Genomic DNA, 13,304 nt, shown 5'->3' with positions numbered 1-13,304 from the left:
TATTTGGAATGCTAGGTATCAGGTAGTTTACCAGATGTTGGCTGATTCCACCGAGAATTTGTGAGTGTTCATTACTTCAGCAAAACCAAGCCTATCCTGACTAATGCAAAGATGATGAGATACTTATTGGGCATGGACTCATGTCCTCCTGGCCCCACCTGTAACTCCCGTTATGGCTACAGCAAACCTCAAGCCTGTGTTCTATGTCACTCATTTCCTACCCTGGGTTGGTCAAATGCATGGCATGGGATTGCTAAAGAAACTGTATGTCACTCACACATGCAACAATCTGGAAGTGTGGGAAAGGTTAAGCCCCATGGGGCAACCCTTAACCAATGGATGATAGAAACTGATGATTACATGCTTCTCCCTTTTATCTCTTGAAGGCGCAATTCCAACAAGCATCCCATATGGTTCTTGGAAAGTCCCTGTCGGTTGAGCATCAGTCAGCCATGACAGAGCCATCCTTGTATCAGCTCTCCCTCTCCCCCTAGTCCACTCTTCATGATCCCTCACTCCTGCTTTCAGGGATCACCTCCTAAATAAACTATCTGTCCACAAGCCCTTGTCTCAGGATCTGATTTGGTGGGGAATCCCAGCAAAGACACCTGTTAAGCCTCTTCTCTAACCCCAATGATTGCCCTATTTCCAGATTAGTATTGTTACATGCTTCTGGAGACCAGCTCTGAGTTTCCATTCTTTCTATGAGCAAAAGTTGTGAAAATTCATGCTTCACAAGGCAAGAGATCTTGTCCATTGTGTTCGCTGGCATAGCCACAGGGCTCAGAACAGGGCTTGACACATAAGAGGCACTCAGTGACTGTGAAAGCAATGAACTCACCAATAGCTCTTCACTTCTGTTTATTTGCCAAAAATGGAGATTATGATATTGACCTACCAGGGTTGGCATGAAAATGAAATCAAAGTCATGAGAAGTGGGCAAATGAGTTAAATTTTCAGTTGTTATTTTCATCTGTAATAAGAAGTGATAACAGGGTCTGGCTCATAGGGTTGTTATGAGAATCAAATAATGTAAGGCATATGAAGAGCATGTAGTAAATGTTTAGTAAGTGCTGGCTCTTCCTTCTTTCCTTCTTCTATCATCACCACCATCACCACCGTTATGAGAGCCTAGGGCAATTCTTGGATATTCAGCAGGCCCAGGATAAACTGCCAGTTGTCTCTGAATCTTATCAACAAAGAAATGGCCCCTTCCATCTTTCCCTCGAGAAAAACTGGGACTAATTGTCCAGGTGTATCCTGCACAGTTTTCCATATGAACTGTCAACATGTGCCCCAGTGACCCCAGTATCTGGCCAGGTTCCTCACAGCCAGGACTGGGGATTAGGCTGTTGGTCCTCGCCAGTCCTGATAGGTTGATTTTGGGATGTAGGTGGGCCAGACAGAATTCTGCGGGTAATGAGATTGCCCCTCTCCAACATCTCCATAAGCAGAGATGGGGCCAGAAGGGAATTGGTCCTCCTGTGAGCAGTGAATCCTAAAAGCTGCCCAGTGGAGAACATGATATAGCTGTGCTCAGCCCAGTAAATTCTAGGCTTTGGGAGCCAGACATTTACAACAAGATAATTTGAGAAGTGGGACATCACCAGGCAGGCTCCAAACCTTCCCTATGGGAGAGTTCAGCTAGCAAACCATCTTGCCCAGGGCTTGTTCAGCAATCCCTTATTTATGGTAACATGCATTACAGGAAATTTTTATATAAGGCATTAAAGTGGAAGCAATTTAGGACATTTGATCATCTTACTTCTCCAACTTCCTAACCCCCCTCATGCTTCCCCACTCCCATCATCCTCCTTCTTCAGTCTTTGAATTTCAGCTGAATGCGAAAGCTGATAATAGCTAAATTACATTGCAAACAGGTGCGGGCCTCTTCTGCCCTGGACAGCTGCCATGGTTATGTGATTCCTCAGCTGGGGGCATGTGGTTTGCCTGGCTTATGAGATTTGGGGTGGATGGTTGAGGGTACTTTTCTCCTCCACATCTCTCCACACCCAGCCCCCCTCTCCCAAGCCAAGCTGGGCCCTTGGGACATGTATACAGCTATCTCACCAGCCAGGCAGAATTTCCTCTGCCTTCTTTGTTCTGTGCTCCAATACGGTATCTATTTCACCCATCCTTTTAGAGAGGCATTGGTTACCTGGGCAGCTGGGCACAATACTCATACCAGTAATAACAACATTACCAAACAACCGCCACCACAAACACAGTCACGTCTACCATTTGCTGAGTGTTTGGTAAGGTTTTGGTCTATTCACATGCATTATCTCTGTAGGAATAGTTGTTGGGGCCATCCCAGAGCTTGACAGTTAAAATTCTGACACTACCACTGAGTAGCTGTGGAACCTTGGGCTACCGACTAAAGCACTTTGAGCCTCAGTTTCATTATCTGTAAAATGGGGATGATGACTCACATATAGGGTTGCAGGTATTTAGAATGTTACCTATTGTTTATTATTCTTAATATTCTTTATATATATATATATTTATTATACTTTAAGTTCTAGGGTACATGTGCACAACGTGCAGGTTACATAGGTATACACGTGTCATGTTGGTGTGCTGCACCCATCAACTCGTCATTTACATTAGGTATTTCTCCTAATGCTATCCCTTCCCCAGCCTCCCACCCCCTGACAAGCCCCAGTGTGTGATGTTCCCTGCCCTGTGTCCAAGTGTTCGCATAACACTAAAGGATCCTATCACAATGATCCCTATTTTACTGAGGCATAGAGAGGTTGGGTCACTTGCTCGAAGACAGAGGGCAGTGAATGGATTTTCATTTTCATTGACTGGCCTCGTGTAAATCAAGGGTGTTTATTCACACATTCAACGAGTTGTTGAGCATCAACTATGTCTTAGGTGCTGTGCTAAGGTTGGCATGGAGTGCCCCAGGGGAAACAGACATGGGCAGGTATGAGATGCATATGAGAGTTCAAGGAACTAGGAATCAGAGGTGCCTGCGAGGATGCAGCTTCCAAGTCTGCAGAGCAGTTCTTACCATGGCTTGCAAGCCCCTCCCTGCATCATTCACTCAGCTCTCATCACTCTCCCCATCACTTGCAGCCACAGATGCCTCCTTTCCATAGCTAAGACAGAAGGAAGCTCCTACCTCCAGGCCTTTGAACTTGCAGTTTCTTCTGTCTGCTGGAATTCCCTTCCCTCAGATAGTCTGTCTAGTGTTTCTCTCTCTTTCTCCCTCCTTCTGGATTCCTTCTCAAATATAATTTTATCAGAGACCTTCACTGACCACCATATGTAAATTAGCAATGCAATTCTACCCCCATTATTCTCAAGCCTGCTGTGACCTCCTCTCCTCCTTTTCATAACACCATAGCACTTGATATATTTCTGTGTTTTGTTCTGTTTCCTGTCTCCCAGCACTAGAATGTAAGCCTTATGAGAACACAGACTTTATCTCTTTTGTTTCTTGCCACATTCCAATGTCTATAGGATTGTCTGGCATGTAAAAGGTACTCAATAGATAATTATTGAATGAAAGGACATAGGAAATTCATTGCTTGAAATTTAGATTTTTAAATAGACAAAGTTTCAGCTACAGAGGAAAATAAACAGGTTAACTGGTTGGATTAGGATAAGCCCTTCCTGAGCATTCTCTATGCAGGAGAACGAAGGGGATTATCTCTCAATTAGGAATGCTTATGGCTACAAGTCGTGGCTTAAACCAAAAGGATATTTATTGCTAACTGAAATAAGATCAGCAATGAACAGTCCAAGACTGGTACAGCAGCTTAGCAATAGCATTAAAATCCTGGTCTCAGTTTCCTGTTGACTCTCATTTCTCATGTTTTTCCTCTTATAGTTTTGAGATGGCTACCACAACTCCAGACATCACACCAGCATTCCAAACAGGAAACCTGAAGCTGGAGCACAAAGTTTCCTTGAAAAGCTCTGCCTTCTTATCCTTCCCAAAAGGGGATAAAACAGCTATCTCCAGTTGCAAGGGAGGCTATGAAAGACAGCCTCTGGCACGCCAGGATAGGCTAGCAATGGTTTACCTAGAATGAGGATAACTTATCCCTTGGGATTGGGATTATTGTTGCCCCAAACAAAATTGTCATTCTAATAACTAGGGTGATGGGGCAATGGATATTCAACAGGCAAAGCAATACTTGCTATAGATGCATTTCCAAGATTTTTTGAAAGTGTTCCAATTTCATCTCCTCTATACCAGACTCCTAGGGCCTTTGTTTAAAACAAACAAAAAAAAATTGGTCAACCTTCCCTATACTAGCCTTGTCCTTTTTACTACAAAAACAGAAACAAAACAAAAACAAACAAACAAAAAACCTGGCTAAAAGCAGAGGCTTGGAACTGAGACCAAATTACCTTTGAATCCCATTATGGGGAAAACGACTTCACTCAAGTCCGGCCAGAATTGGAGGAGAGTGAATTTTATTACCAGGAAGTTCCAAGAACATTATGGCAAAATGCCCGTGAAGTATTGCATTTTGTGGTAAAAGTTATTTTGATATAGTCAATATGAAAAAAAAAAAACAGAATCCTGCCAATTAATTTACTTATATGCATGTGTCAAAACACCCCCCTTTCCCAAACCCTTCAGTAAAATTGAACCTCTAGGAAAATTCTGTTTAACACACGGTTTTAATTAAATGTCTCCTGTCATAACTCAAGGACTCCAGGGGTAAGAAAATTCACATCGAATATCAGAGACTTACTCTGCCTCTGCTAACTCCTCTGAAAAATAGGGATAATAGAGCATCTGTTACTGGGTTTGGTGGGGATGGATTAAAAGGGCCAATATGTGTAAAGTGCCAAGTGTAGACTCTGGGGAACAAAAAAGTAAAAGACGCCCTTAGTATTAGATAAACGATTGGGATAGTACCTCCTGCAAGACACAGCGCCAACCTTCACTCATTTTATGCCTCTTTTTATAAAGCTTAATGCCATGTTTAGTACAGAAGGTGCAATTCAGTAATACATGATTAAATCAGTAACACATGATTATTTAGCAAATTTACCTGCTATGTGCTAGGAATCTAGAAATTTTAACAAGGTAAAATCTCTGACCTTAAGGAACTCATGATCCAGGTCAATGTCTCCCAAAGTGTGGTCCCTGAAAAAACACCTCAATAGCAGCTGGGATCTTGTTAGAAATGCAAAGTCTTGTTCTCATTCCAGAACTATTCAATCAGAAATCTGTAGGGTGGAGCCCAGCCCTGTGTTTAATAAGCCCTGCGTGGGGTTCTGACTTAGGCTTCAGTTTGAGAACATTGACCTGGTGGGAGAGAAGCAAACTGAAAGACATTTATGATTTATTGTGATGAGTTCTGTGGCGTAGGGAAATCCAGGGGCCATGGGAACACAGAGGGGAACAGTTAACTCAACCTGGGGGGGTTCATAGAGTAGTTGGGACATGAGCTGAATCACAAAGCATAATAACAAAAGATCCCTTTCCTGGAACCAGGAGGATGACTTAATGGTCTCCCAAGTGACTACTAACTTTAAGAGAGTTGTGATTGGTGGGAAAGAATGGACATGAACATTTGGTCCATCCAATGTCAAGTCATCATTAGGATGTTTCATGGGGTCTTCCCTACTGAGGAGCAATAAACAAGTCCAGTTCAGAGGAGCAGTGCTTCAGTGCTATGTGGACCATCTGGAGCCTTGGGCTTTCCTGGGAGTTCCTCTGAAGTGTCTGAGTTTCATTTAAGTTGGGATGGACCATGACTTCTCTGAGAGTTCAAGGTTTGGGGGCACCTGCTGGGTGGTATCTCAAGACTGAGTGAGAAGGTTGAATATGTCAGTAAAGAACAGCTTTGCCTGTAGGGAGAAAGAGATAAAAATAAGAATTAAGCCCAGAGCAAGTGAAAAGAAAAAAGGCTGACAGTTTTACATTTTGATTAGAACACAATAGTTTTACATTTTGATTAGAACTTTCAGTAGGAAAGCGGGCTGGTAAAGTGTGGATTCTTGTTTGCAGGGCTTAGATACAGTCTCAAGTGTCCCTGGAGCAGCACAGCACTCTCTAGTGTCCAGTGAACTACAAATCCAGGTGGGGAAATAAAATACCACATCCCTAAGCAAACAAGAAATAGGACCTTTGTCAATTAAGCTATGATGCAACAGTCATTGTAAGACACCTCCTGATTTTAGAAATAAAAGGATATTAAAAAGGGGCATGTATAAACAAACTACAGTAACTGGGCTCCCTGGGAGCCAGATCAGGAAATTGTACCCCTTTGGGTACAGTTTCCCATCATCCATTGGGTGAGGGTATAATTGAATTGGAGGCTTTTAGAGTGGAAAGAAGTTAAAGCAGGATCTCTCAACCTCAGCTCTATCGGCATTTTAGACCAGATAATTCTTGGTGGTGGGGGCTGTCCTGTGGACTGTAGGATGTTTAGCAGTATCTCTGGCCTCTACCCACTAGATGCCAGCAGCACAGCCCTCTCCCTGAGTGTAACAGCCAAAACTATCTCCCCAATTGACAAATGTCCCCTTAGGAGCAAAATTTACCCCCTGGTGAAAACCACCTGATTAGAGGCCTCCTAGGTCACTTCTTTCTAAATTCCCAGCTCCTCCATTGGTGATTTTATAGATGGAGAAACTGAGGCCCCAACAGTGGTAGTGAGTTACCCTGAATAACTTCCATGAACCCAACCAAACACCAAAGAACTACTACCATTGGAAGTTTTCTTTACGTAAATGCATTTATTTATTCATTCAGTCATTCATTTACAAAATATTTTTGTGGAGTTCTGACTATACATTGTGTATCATGCTAGGTACTGGGGAAATGATGGTGGCTTAGTTTGAATTTCTCCAGAAATAGACCCTGAGAAAGGGGGTTTGAATATAAGTTGTTGCCTATGACCACACCACCCTGAACACACCAGATCATATCTGAATATAAGTTGTTTATATGGGAAATGACAGAAACATGCATCAGGAAATGGGGAATTGAAACCAGGAAAAAAAGATAAATAATCGAGGATGTATTATCAGGCCAGCTACCACCATGAATAGAGCTTAATCCCACTGGAAAAATTCTGGGAACCAGTGTAGAACACATATGTCAGGGTTATCCTACCTAAAAGGTGAGGGAACTGGGTGTTCATACACCAATTACCACCATCCACTGGGTAAGGGTATAAGCCTGCCTACCCTACACTTCTAGCCTTCCCTGTGGGCAAACCCTTTGGTACCAGAGTGTCTTGGTCCATTTTGTGTTGCTAAGAAAAGAATATCAAAAGCTGAGTAATTTATACAGAAAATAAATTTCTTTGGCTCATGGTTCTGGAGGATGGGAAGTTCAACATCAAGGTACTGGCATCTGATGAGGGTCTTCATGCTACATCATCTCATAGTGGAAGGTGGAGCAGCAAACGGGGCTGAAAGTGAGAGACAGAGAGGGCTGGAAGCACTTTTATAACAACTCACGCTTCTGATAATGAACCCATATTCATGATAACAACATTAATCCATTCATGAAGGTGGAACTTTCATAGCCCAATAGCCTCTTAATGATCCTACCTCTAAATACCATCACAATGGTAATTAAATGCCAACACGGGTTTTGGAGGGGACATTGAAACCATAGCACAGAGTGAACCCTAAGATACCTAAACCTTAAAATGCAACCCCCGCCCCAGCCCAACAACAACAAAAAATCAGGATCTGGTTGTTGGAAGTAGGGCCAGCCTGACTGGGATTGGCAGGAAACATAGTTCCTTTTCTCATAAAGCTCCTCATTTGTGGGGAAGGAGAGACATCAATCTCTCCATTAAGCATAAATCCATATAAATGGCAAGTGCTATGAAGAACAAGTGTATGGTATCATAAGCAACGAGATGTGTTAGTCCATTTTTGCATCCCCATAAAAAATACCTGAGGCTGGGCAATTTATAAAGAAAATAGGTTTAATTACCTTAAGGTTCTGCAGGCTGTACAGGAGGCATGGTGCCCATGTGCTCAGTTGCTGGTGAGGCTTCAGGGATCTTTTACTCATGGTGGAAGGTGGAGCAGGAACAAGCATGTCACATGGTGAGAGGAAGCAAGAAGGATGTCCCAAACTCTTAAACAACCAGATCTCATGTGATGGGTCATTAGTGAGTTCTTGTTCAGAGTTCACACAAGATCTGGTTGTCCCATTCATTGCCTCCATGATCCAATCACCTCCCACACTAGGCACCACCTCTAACACTGGGAACTACATTTCAACATGAGATTTGGAGAGGATGAACATCCATCCAAACTATATCATGAGAGAACCTCAATTACTCTGTGTCACCATAGAAGGCTGCCCTGAGGAAGTAATGCTTGAGCTGGAATTAGCAAGCCAAGGGGAGGAAGCAGAGGAACAGCATGTGCAAAGGCTCTGTGGCAGGAGGGAGCACTACACATTAGAGGAACTTAACAGAAGCCAGCTGAGGAGGGAGGAGGACACAAACTGGAAAGCAAAAATGAGAGTGGCTCTAGTTGAGGAGGTAGCTGGAGAGGTCTGCAGAGGTCAAAACTTGTAGGTTATGTCAGGCATCAAGAGCCACGGGGAGCTATTGAAGGCTGTGGGTAGGGAGGAGAGATGTTCAGATCTACACTTTGAGATCAATGCTGTGGATATTGTAAACAATGGATGGGTGTGGGTGGCAATAGAAGTAGAGAGACCAGCTCAGATGCTATTACCATCCCAGGTAAGAGATGATAAAGGCAACCAGCCAGTGTTAACAATATTTAGTCGAAGCTCTGTTCTAAGAGCTTTACCCAGAATAAGTCATGTCATTCTCACAAACAAAATTACAAGGTAAGTGCTCTTATTTCTACCCCTTTCAAGAAAGGAAAAGTTGAGTCTCAAAGTCACCTAGGAAGCAGCAGGGCCAAGAAACGCCTAGCCCCAGATCCTGAACCTTGAGCTCTGTGCTATGCTGTCTCTCCAGCTAGGATTAGGAGGGTTGCAAAGGAGATGGAAGGTGAAGGAAATGCTTTGGAAATGAGTTTCATACAAACTTATTAGCTCATTCACTCATTCAACCCATGCTTGTGAAATGCCGACCTCATCATGCCTGGTGTTGGTCAGAAAGCTTGTCCACACTCTAATGCTTCTCAATCTTCCCCACAACACCTTGAGGTAGGTCTGGTTGTTAACCCATTTTACAGATGAGAAAACTGAGGCTCACAGAGATTAAATCACCTGAGCCTAAACACTTAACTAGCAAGAGGGTAGATTTAGGAGGATGCAGATTCAGGTTGGTCCGATTCCAAAACTCATATTTGTTCTTTGCCCAACTCCATTGGCCCTTCTACCCCAAAACCCAGCCCAGCCTAGGAAGTAACAGACTAGAGGCTGAGGTAGGGGCCTGGGAGGTCTGGAGGTACTGGGTGCTGATAGAAGGCCTCTGACAGTTATGGTATAATATATGGTTTTAATTAAGGTCATAAGGAGTGAAATGCGAGAACTCGGGTATGGGTGGCTAGGTGCTTCTCCTCAGGGTGGGTCCTTTGGTTCTCAGCAGGTTTCCATGCCCTATCCTCCATGACCAAAGGACAAATACCTGGCTAAGTCCTAGGATGTTCCAGAATCAGAAATCTAGAGACAGGATCGAGGTATGAAGTGTGGGTGGAGATGAACCATGCGAAACCAAAAGATAAGGCAGAGGAAGGGGAAACTGGCCAATAGCTTCTTCCTCTCCTTCTTTCATTAAACTTATTAATTTGGGGTGGCATATGAGTTTTCCAGATGCAGAAGTGATTGGACCCCCAGATCTCCGGCACGACCCAGTTCTCAGGAACTGCTCTTGTATGTCTGGAGACCATCTGGGGTCTTGTTAAAGGAGCCCCAGGCTAAGGAGCAGAGGCTGGACAAAAGTCTAACACTGCCCCTCGTCTTTTCTGGGTGACTTTTGTCTTGTTCTTTTCCCCTTTAATCCTTCTAGAGCTTTCCACGCCCTTATTTGGAAGGCTCATTGCCTCACCATTTGGGACACCCAATTACTACTGAGTTGCAAACTCTTATCACAGCTGCTGTCCTGGGATTCCCTAACTCCTGATCCCGCTCCAGCATCTGCCTACAATACCCCTTGGATTTGTGGGTACAGGGCTGATACCACAAAGGGGCTGGTCTAATGAGGGAGGCAGAAAGGAGGAGGAGGCTGTTCTTTCCGAAAGTGAAATATAAAGCCCTCAGCCAGGGGCCCGCCCTTGTACTTCCTGGGGGCATGAGAAGATTGACCAACTGCTCAGTTTCCATCTGGGGTCTGTTTCAGACCTCAAGCTGCCAATGGCTTGGACAAGCAAGGGGAATTTAGGGGTAGTAGGAGACAGAAGCAAAGTGGAAGATCAAGTCAGATGCTGATGGGGTGCAAAGAAACACCTAGAATTCTTTGTAAAAAAAAATCAACGCTTTAATAAAATACACAGCTAAATTTAAAAACCAGGGAAACCCCAGGTTTAAGGACAGCTACATAATTTGCTGGGCCCAGTGAAAGCCAAAAATGTAAGACTCTCATTCAAAAAGCAGGAAGAAAAAGTGCTGTTAAAGGAGCTGTATAACATTTTTCCTTTCTTCTGTGGTTTCTTTTCTGTCTCACCATAGTGTTTCTTATATGCTATTTAATATGGTTCTAAGTAAAAAATTAAAACAAATTTAAGCCATGAGCATGAATTTTGCCATTCTTCTTTATGAATTGTATGATGCCAATTTAAAATGCAAATATAAGAGCATTTAATTCATGTGGAATCACCAAACTCACATGATTTGTATTTAGTAGCTCATCCATGTATATGTACCTTGTCAGAAATAAGAAGAGTAGAAATGCTGCACAAAACTAACTCAATTGCTTCTATTTTTCTTCTTGACATACACACATTCTATCAACCCTCTCTACTATCACTTACTGATGAGGAAAGGGCACAGAGAAAAAGGAACTATGGGTTGCTGTATGTTTCCCTTCCTTCTGTATCTTTTCAGCAAAAGTGGTTGGATAATAGGTGGAAATAGCACGAATAGCAGAGGATATTATAGAGTCCCTTGGTTGTCTGCGTTTCTTGGAATGTCATTGCCTTCTTTAATTTTTAGAGATTGCATCTCACTCTGTCACCCAGGCTGGAGTGCAGTGGTGTGATCCCAGCTCACTGCAGCTTAGAACTCTTAGGCTCAAGTGAGCCTCCTGCTTCAGTCTCCCAAGTAGCTGGTATTACAGGCATGCACCACCATGCCTGGCTAATTAAAAAAAAAAAAATTTGTACAGATGGGGGATGGGGTCTAGCTATGATGCCCAGGCTGGTCCCAAACTCCTGGCCTCCAATGCTCCTCCAGCTTTGGCCTCCCAAAGTGCTGGGTTTAAAGGCATAAGCCATTGTACTCAGACATGTCACTGCTTTCTTCCTGCATTTTAGTAACTTCTGATTCCAATGGAAAGTATGACCTTTTGGGGCTTCCACTGCCTCTCTTTACCCAATCATAGACATTATACTTACCTTGTACTTGAGTCTTGAACTCCCATGCTTTGTGGGTCCACAGAACTCTGTATTCATGGGGCATCACAAGCACTATATGCAAATGTAGCATAAGGAATGTCAGGCACACACAGTGCATATATCTCCTCTGCTCATGCACATACGCTATTATCCCCTTAGACTTTACTTTCAAAAGACAAATTCAAAGATAAAATCATTCAGAATATCAAGAGAGTGATAGGAGAGCAATAAACCAAACATGGGGGTCATCTCATGAAGCTGGCCCTTCCCAGATATCAGAAATGACAGAGCTCAAAGCCACAGCAGTAGTCATGATAGTTGATGTCACAGTGCCCCAAGAGAAGTGTTGGGCTCTGATATAGGCCAGAATGCCCTGAATCTGGGGTTTTAATGGCAACATGAGGACAGAGGACCCCCATGTTTGGTTTAATGCTCTCCTGTCACTCTCTTGATATTCTGAATAAATTTATCTTTGAATCTGTCTTTTTAAAGTGAAGTCTAAGGGGATCATGGGCTATGTGCATGAGCAGAGGAGATCTATGCACTGTGTGTGTGTGCAATGAGTGAGATGACTTGCTAGAAGCTAAGGTCTTCAAGGAAGCTATCTTTTCCATGACAAGGAGGCCTACCAGGAAAGCAGCAAGAAAGCTTGTTTTCCACCTGGGACTCTACTGTAATAAAAAAGAAATCCTGGGAGAAATAAAAACCTTTAACTTATACCATATGTAGAAATAGAATCCCAATTCAAATTTTCATACTCATATCGTGTACACTTTCTGTAAGCCTAGGTGAGTGGACACAGAGGGAAAAAAACTCCAATTGAAGATGAGTACACATGCATATACAACTTCAATCCAAACAAGAAATGAGCTACTATAAAATTAAGTCAGCAGATGAAACAAAAAGAAAGACTAACATACCAATAACTTGATATCATAAAACATGAAATGTTAAAAATTATATTTAAGTTATTAAAGAATAAAAGAAGGAATAGAAACCACAATAAAATAACAAAAAGAACAGATTGGATAAAGAATAACATAAAACAGAGTTGTATAAAATATACTCCTTAATTTAAAAAATTCAGTGAATGGGCAACAGTACAGATTATACACAGCTAAAGAGAAAATGCATAAACTGGAAAAAGAAAACCAAGAAATTAACCCAGAATACACCACACAGAGAGGAGGACATTGAAAATGTAACTGAGAGGTTGAGAGTTATGAAGACTAGAATGGGAAAACTCAACAAATGATAGAAAGAATGTCCAGAAAGATGAAAAGAATTTGAAAGAGAAAATAATCAAATACATGAGTGTTAAAAATTTCCAGAACTGAAGACTGCTAGGAATCTTCATAAACTGAATTTTATAATAGTAATCACGTGGTTAAGCACATAATGAAAACTGCACAGACAGGATATCTTTAAAGCAATCAATAAGAAAAGATAGACTAACTACAATGATTATTCCCTCTTTTTCCAAGCCTTGAGGTGTTAATACAAATTGAATTGCAAATTAAACAACAAAAATTCTACTGATAGTAGGCTTCTCAATAGCAACAATAAGTACCAGAACATAATATAAATATTTCTTCAAAGTGTTGAGGGAAAAATAACTGCCATTTTAAAGTTATAAGCCCACTTGAGTATATCAATTGTGAAGGTGAGATAAATGTATTTCCAAATAAAAACTGATGAAGTTTATCACTCAAATAGATAACCTTAAGGTATTACTAAAGCATATTCTTGAAAGAAAAGGAAGGAGTGATATACAACAATAGGGAACAAAACTTTGGTAAATATATGGGTAAATCAAAATAATTATTTGA

Source organism: Theropithecus gelada, chromosome 11 (assembly GCF_003255815.1).
Source record: "Theropithecus gelada isolate Dixy chromosome 11, Tgel_1.0, whole genome shotgun sequence".
Taxonomy (NCBI): Eukaryota; Metazoa; Chordata; class Mammalia; order Primates; family Cercopithecidae; genus Theropithecus; species Theropithecus gelada.
Note: the sequence above shows the minus strand (reverse complement) of the source record.